The following is a 7841-nucleotide window of genomic DNA, read 5'->3' as shown; positions in this document are numbered from 1 at the left end:
CATGATAAACAGAGAAAAGATTGAAGTTGTCAAGGATTTCATTTTACTTGGGTCCACAATCAATGCCCATGGAAGCAGCAGTCAAGAAATCAAATGATGCGTTGCAATGGGCAAATCTGCGGCAAAAGACTTCTTTAAAGTGTTAAAAAGCAAAGATGTCACCTTAAGGAATAGGTGCGCCTGATCCAAATGATGGTATTTTCAGTCATTTCATAGGCATGCAAAAGCTGGACAATGAGTAAGGAAGACCAAAGAATTGGATGCGTTTGAATTATGCTGTTGGTGAAGAATATTGAATATACTATGGACTGCCAGAAGAACAAACAAATCTGACTTGGAAGAAGTATAGCCAGAATGCTCCTTAGAAGCAAAGATGTAGTGACTACGTCTCACATACTTTGGACATGCTATCAGGAGGGACCAGTCTCTGGAGAAGGACATCATGCTTGGTTAAGTAGAGGGTCAGCAAAAAAGAGGAAGACCCTCAAGGAGATGGACTGACACAGTGGCTGCAACGATGGGCTCAAACAAAGCGACAATTTTTTTTTTAAGCTGATTTATTGAGGCAAAATTGACATACGACAAACCACATATATTTTGCTAAGTTTTCAAAAAAATTTTTTTTATTGTACTTTAGGTGAAGGTTTACAGAACATAGTTTCTCATTACACGGTCAGTACGCATATTGTTTTATGACAACCCCATGACATGTCAACACTCTCCCTTCTCGACCATGGGGGGGACCTTTTTTCTTTTTTGGTGAAAATATACCTAGCCAAAGATACACCATTTCAAAAATTTCTACCTGTACAATTCAGTGACACTGATTACATTGTTCCAGTTGTGCTGCTATTCTCACTATCCTTTTCCAAATTATTCCATCACCATTATCTTCAACTCACTGCCTCCTAGGCTTCCCATCAAACCTTTTGAGTTGCTGTTGTCCATTTGATCTCACATAGATAATTCTTTTTTTTTTTTTCTACTTTAGATGAAGGTTTACAGAACAGAATAGTTTCTCATGACCCCACGGCATGTCAACACTGTCCTTTCTCAATATTTTGCTAAGTTTGGGCATACATATAAGCCAGTGAAATCATCACCACAATCAAGACAGTGAACATATCCATCACCCCTAAAAGTTTCCTCATGCCCTTTGGTAATTACTCTCTCCTGCCCCTCATCTGCAAGCAGCCACTGATATGCTTTCTGTCTCTACGGATTATTTAAACAATGGTTTTGAAGTCACACCAATCAGGATTCAGATCCTTAGTTTGCCGCTGTATTAGTTGGATAACCATTGTTTTTAATGGCTCTGTATCCTTCACTTAACTCTTTTAAAAAAAATTTTTTTATCGTACTTTAGATGAAGGTTTACAGAGCAAACAAGTTTCTCATTAAACAATTAATACACATATTGTTTTTTAACATTGGTCACCAACCCCACGACGTGTCGACATTCTCCCCTTCCTCGACCTTTGCTTCCCCATTACCAGCGTTCCTGTCCCCTCCTGCCTTCTCGTTCTTGCCCCCAGGCTGGTGTGCCCTTTTGTTTTACAGGCCTTTCTAACCTTCGGCTGAAGGGTGAACCTCTGGAGGGACTTCATTACCGAGCGATAAGGGTGATAAGGGTGTCTCGGGGCCATACTCTCAGGGGTTTCTCCTGTCTCTGTCAGACCAGTAAGTCTGGTGTTTTTTTTTTTTGTGAGTTTGAATTTGGTTCTACATTTTTCTCCAGCTCCGTCCAGGACCCTTTATTGTGATCCCTGTCAGAGCAGTCGGTGGTGGTAGCCGGGCACCAACTAGTTGTGCTGGACTCGGTCTGGTGGCGGCTGTGGTAGTTGTGGTCCATTAGTCCTTTGGACTAATCTTTCCCTTGTGTCTTTGGTTTTCTTCATTCTCCCTTGCTCCATATGGAGTGAGACCAGTGAAGTATCTTAGATGGCCGTTCACAAGCTTTTAAGACCGCAGACGCTACTCACCAAGGAAGAATGTAGAGCATTTTCTTTATAAACTATGTTATGCCAATTGAGTTAGATGTTCCCCGAGACCATTGACCACTCTGTTTAAATTGCAGCACCCATTACCCTCCCCCTCCCCCTTGTACTCTCTTTCCCTCTCCCTGCTTCATTTTTCTCCAGAGCACTTATCTCATTCTAACACACTATAAACCCAAAACTATTTGCCATGGAGTCAATTCTGACTCATGGCGACCCCATGTGTATCCGAAAAGAACTGCACTCCATAGGGTTTTCAGTGGTTGCTTTTTCAGAAGTAGACTGTCAGGCCTTTCTTCTGAGGCACCTCTGGGTGGACTCGAACCTCCAACCTTTCAGTTAGCAGCCATGCACATTAACTGTTTGCACCAGCCAGGTATTGTTGCTGTTAGTTGCTGTTGAGCCTATTCCGACTCATAGTGACCCCATGTATTCCTAGTTTATTTTGTTCATGTTATGTCTCCCCTGTTAGAATGTAGGTATCATGAGGGCAGAGACTTTTGTATGTTCAGTTCCCCTGTTCTACCCTCATATCACATAGAACTGGGTTTAGCACATAGTAGGCCCCGGAGAGATGTTTGTTGAATGAATGTATGACCTCTTTGCATTTGGAGCATTCACGTGCATTATTGCTTCATTCAACAAATTTTGACTCTACCATCTATGCTGAGTGAGGCTGGGAACCAGAGAAAGCACATCTTTGTCCTGGATTGACTAGGATAAAGGAATAGAGAGAAAGAGAGACAATGATATGGTGTGGTATGATGGCAAAGAGCATAGGCAGGTGTGGGTTCAAATCCTGGCTTTGCCACTTAATAATATTAACTAATACTTAGTGTGTGCTTATGTCCTCTTCTGAGTACATTATATGTAGAACCCTCACAACATCCTACAAAATGGGTTTATTATCCCCATTTTGCAGGTGAGGAAACTGAGGCACCTTCAGGTTAAGTAATTTGCGTATAATCACACAGGCAGTTCAATTTAGACCTTGCATCTCTCCAAATAAAAAAAAAAAACCTGTTGCCATGGAGTCAGTCCAACTCATCACAACTCCATGTGCGTCAGAGTAGAACTGAGCTCCATAGGATTTCCTTGGATGTAATCTTTACAGAAGGAACCCTAGTGGCACAATGGCTAAGCGTTCGGCTGCTAACCAAAGGCTGGAAGTTAGAACCCACCAGTGGTTCCAAAGGAGCAAAGACCTGGCAATCTGCTCTTGGGAAGATTACAGCCTAGGAAACCCTATGGGGCAGTTCTACTCCGTCACGTGGGCTCAAAAATCGACTTGATGGCACCTAACAACAATAACAATCTTTACAGAAGCAGATGGCCAGGACTTTCTTCTGTGGCACTGCTGGGTGTGTTCAAACCACCAACCTTTAGGTTAGTAGTTGAGCATAAACCATTTGTGCCACCCGGGGTCTTAGATGCTGTGCTAAGTTGCCTCTTTCTAGCTGTGTGACCCTGCCCCTTTCTAGTTGTGTGAACTTGGGCAAGTTACTTAACCTCTTTGTGCCCCAATCCCCCAACTGTAAAATGGGAATAACAACATGGGGAGGACTAAATGAGATCATGGGGAGCTCTTAGCACAGTACCCAGCACAGAGGAAATGCTAGGTCAACCACAGTGATGACAGTCTGTCTTTCCATATATGCTATAATGGAGGACATAGAGGGCCTTGCAAAAGCCCAGGGAGGGAGTCAGGGCAGACATCCTGGAGTTAGAGGGAATGCCCGAGCCCAGTGGCCTCCCTAGGAGGGAGTAGGGAGCTGTGGACTGCACCAGATGATGCTGTCAGAGGGTGTGGCACCAGAATGACTGTCTATAACATTTTTGTGCAGTGTTTCTGCAGAAATTTATTATTTTTTATAAAAGTATCTGTGTAGTTAGTTATGACAACAACAAGATTTTTTGTAAGCCCAGTTTGCATGTATCAGTATACCTACAAGGCTAAAACTCTACACTAATTTACTTTTTGAACCTTCTAATGTGCTCTGTCCTCCGGTCGCCCAGGGGGGGTTGACACCGTGAGTTACTGCAAGGGGTGACACCAACCCTAGTGAAGTCACTGCTAAGACCTGAAAGACGAGTTTGACAGCCTAACGTGGCAGAGGAGGAGGGAGGTATGTTCCAAACCATGGAATTGCCTGAGCAAAAAGGGAGGGCTGCTGGGTGCTGCTGTACACAATATGTACCTGGTGATTCTCACGCGTGCACCCAGTGAGCGAGGACGGTCCTGTGCTTCTCTGTCTTTGGTTTCTGTCACTCCGTGTCCCAGTTGCATTCACACCACAAATATTTTCTGAGCTTTGCGTGCCTGGGCTGGGGTCCGAGGGAAAGAGCAGATAGGTTACCCTCTGTGAGGCAAACGTGGCTGGATTGTGGCCCTATTTACAGAGGAATAAACAGAGGTTCAGAGTGGCGATGCCACTAGCCCGAGGTCACAGTGCAGGTGGAGAAAATATTGTCCTTATAGAGGGATTCAGTGGGGGGTTTGGGGTCAGGTCTGGGTCTCGGGGAGGAGGGGCTGGGGGATGGGACTCCTGGTCTGAGGGAGTAGGGGCTGGGGGGTCAGGACTTCTGGTCTGAGGGAGGAGGGGGCAGGACGCACCTCCCAGCTTGCGGCTTGCGAGGCGCTAGGGGCGTGGGGAGACCCGCAAGCCCCGCCCTCAGCCATCTTTAGGGTGTCTAAAGCAGTCTGCGAGACCGAAACCTGCGCCTCCGCCCTAGTTCCTGGGCCCAGGGCCTCCTTCCTCCTTCCTTGTCCACAAAGGAGGCCCCGTCCCCTCTCCAAACCTTAGCAAGTGGTTCCCAAATACCAGCGGAGGCCCCCGCCCCTGGGCTGCCTGACTCAGTAAGCCCAGGGCGGAGGCAGCGAAGGCCTGTCATGGAATGTCACCAGGGGAACTGTCACCTAAGAGCTCCCTTTTCAGTCCCGTACCTGCCCATACCGTCGTTAGAGCGCCTTTCTGTGAGTGTGCCTTAGAACTTTCTGGGCCTGGGTTTGCCTCCGTTCCCAAACTAGGATGCATTTGTCCTTGGAAAGCTGGATATTTTTTTCCCCCTCTGGGTTGGGGGGGTCTGAGGAACCAAACAGAACTCTCTACTGGGGCCTAGTAAGCTAAGACTTCCCCGTTTGTCTCATCGCAAAACCACCTGTCTCATCCTTCGCTCCCTCCCTTATACCATATCTACCCCTCCCCCCGCCCCCAGATTGTAGGTTTTGCTGATGAATTCCTAGGACTAGGAGAGGGGTCAGATTTACTGGCAGTGGGGCTATGGCAGGTTGCTGAGCACCAAAAAGCTAAAACCAAACCCACTTCGTGGATTTGATTCCAACTCGTGGGGACCTGATGTGTTAAAGAGTAGAACTGCTCCTTGGGGTTTTCTTGGCTGTAATCTTTACAGAAAAGAAGCCGTGGTGGTACAGTGGTTTAAGCACTGAACTGCTAACCAAAAGGTCGGTGGTTGGAACCCACGAGCGGCTCACGGGGAGAAAGATATGTCAGTCAGCTTCCGTAAAGATTGGAAACCCTATCGGGCAATTCTCCTTTGTCCTACAGGGTCGCAATAAGCTGGAATCAACTCGATGACAATGCGTTTGGGTTTTTTTTTTTTTTTTTTGGTAATCTTTTTAGGAAGGCACCCTGGCAATGCAAAGGTTAAGTGCTCAGCTGCTAACTGAAAGGTTGGCAGTTGGAACCCACAGCCACTCTGTGGGAGAAAGACCTGGGGATATGCTTCTGTAAAGATTAAACCAAAAAAAAAAAACTAAAACCAAACTTGTTGTCCTCAAGTCGATTCTGACTCATAGTGACCCTACAGGACAAAGTAGAACTTCCCCTTAGGGTTTCCAAAGCTATAATCTTTATGGAGAGACCCTGGTGGCACAGTGGTTAAGAGCTTGACAGGTAACCAAAAGGTAGGCAGTTCGAATCCACCAGCCTCTCCTTGGAAACCCGATGGGGTACTTCTACTCTGTCTTATAGGGTTGCTATGAGTCAGAGTCAACTGACACCAACTGGTTTGTTTCTTTTTTTGTTTTAGTCTTTATGGAAACAGACTGCCACATCTTTCTTGTGGAGTGGCTAGTGAGTTTGAACCTATGACCTTTCAGTTAGCAGCTGAGTGCTTTACCACTGAGCCACCAGGGCTCCTTGCCCATAAAGATTACAGCCTAGAAAACTCTATGGGGCAGTTCAACTCTGTCACATGGGGTTGCTATAAGTAGGAAATCTACTCCACAGCACCAAACAACAACAGCAACAAATTTTAATGGGAGCAATTTTAGCGCCACTGGGTGGATTCAACTGCCAACATTTAGGTTAGAAGTGGAGCACAAACTGCTGGCAGCAACCAGGGATCTTTTTTTGATCTTTTAACCGGTTTATTGTATTTTTTTTCTATTGTTGTACTTTAAGTGAAAGTTTACAATTCAAGTTAGTCTCTCATACAAAAATTTATACATACATTGTTGTGTGACCCTAATTGCTCTCCTTACACTGTGACAGCACACTCCTCCTTTCCACCCAGGATTTCCCATGTCCATTCAACTAGCTCCTGACCCTCTCTGCCTTCTCATCTCACCTCGGGACAGGAGCCGCCCACTTAGTCTCAGTATCTACCTGAGCTAAGAAGCACACCCCTTGGGAGTATCGCTTTACGTCCCATAGTCCACTCTAATCTTTGTCTGAAGAGTTGGCCCTGGGAATGAGCAACCAGGGATCTTGGGTGTTTGTTGAGCAGGGGCGACAAATAAGGTAGGGCTGGGCCTCAGCAAGATATATTTACTTACTTACATATTCATTAATTTATTTATTCAATAAATAGTTCCTGAGACTAGATGTATACTACACCCTGTGCTCTCAAGAAGGATGTTTAGTTGGGGAAATAGCCTTTGCTGGCATGCAGAATCACAGTTTACAATAACACACGTGTGCACTAAGTTGCATGTCCCCAGAAACCAAAAAACCAAACCAATTCCCTTCGAGTTGATTCCGACTCATGGCGACCCCATGTGTGTCAGAATTGAATTGTGCTCCATAGAGTTTTCAATGGCTATGATCTTTCAGAAGTTGACTGCCAAGCTTTTCTTCCAAGGTACCTCTGGGTGGATTTGAACTGCCAACCTTTCAGTTAGTAGCCGAGCACTTAATCATTTGTACCACTTCAGCCAGAGGCTCCAGAGAAGGCCCTTAATCTAGTTTTGTGGGTAGGTGTGTGAGGCAAAGAAGCTTTTCCTGGTTATGGGATAACTTGACAGGGTTTTGAAGGATGAATGCGAGTTCGCCAAGGATGACAAGACAGGGAATGGCATTCTGAGCGTTGGAAGTGGCACATGCAATGTCCTGAAGTCATGAAGTAGCAAAAGGCTTTCCCGGTTAAGAAATAACTAGACAGAATTTTGAAGAATGAATAGGAGTTTTCCAAGGATGTCAAGATGAAGAATGACATTCCAAGCATTGGGAGTGGCATATGCAACATCCTGTAGTTGTATAGTAAACAAAAACCAAACCAATTGCCAGTCAATGCTGACTCATAGTGACCCTATAGGACAAAGTAGGACTGCCCGATAAGAGTTTCCAAGGCTGTAATCTTTACAGAAGCTGATTGCCAAGTCTTTTCTCCCATGCCACGGTTAACCACTGCACCACCAGGGCTCCTTAATTATATAGTAGCAAATACTGTGTGCCAAGCATGTTCTAAGTGCTAGAGAGACAGGTGGAAGAGACAGGCAAAGCCCCTGCCCCATTTATGTTGTCATCCTAGTGGGTGCAGCGGGCAGACGGAAGATTAGCATGTAGACAAATATGTGAATAAGATTTTCAGGGACGGAGTGAC

Source organism: Trichechus manatus, unplaced genomic scaffold (assembly GCF_000243295.1).
Source record: "Trichechus manatus latirostris isolate Lorelei unplaced genomic scaffold, TriManLat1.0 scaffold00087, whole genome shotgun sequence".
NCBI classification, from domain to species: Eukaryota; Metazoa; Chordata; class Mammalia; order Sirenia; family Trichechidae; genus Trichechus; species Trichechus manatus.
This window is presented reverse-complemented; position numbering follows the sequence as displayed.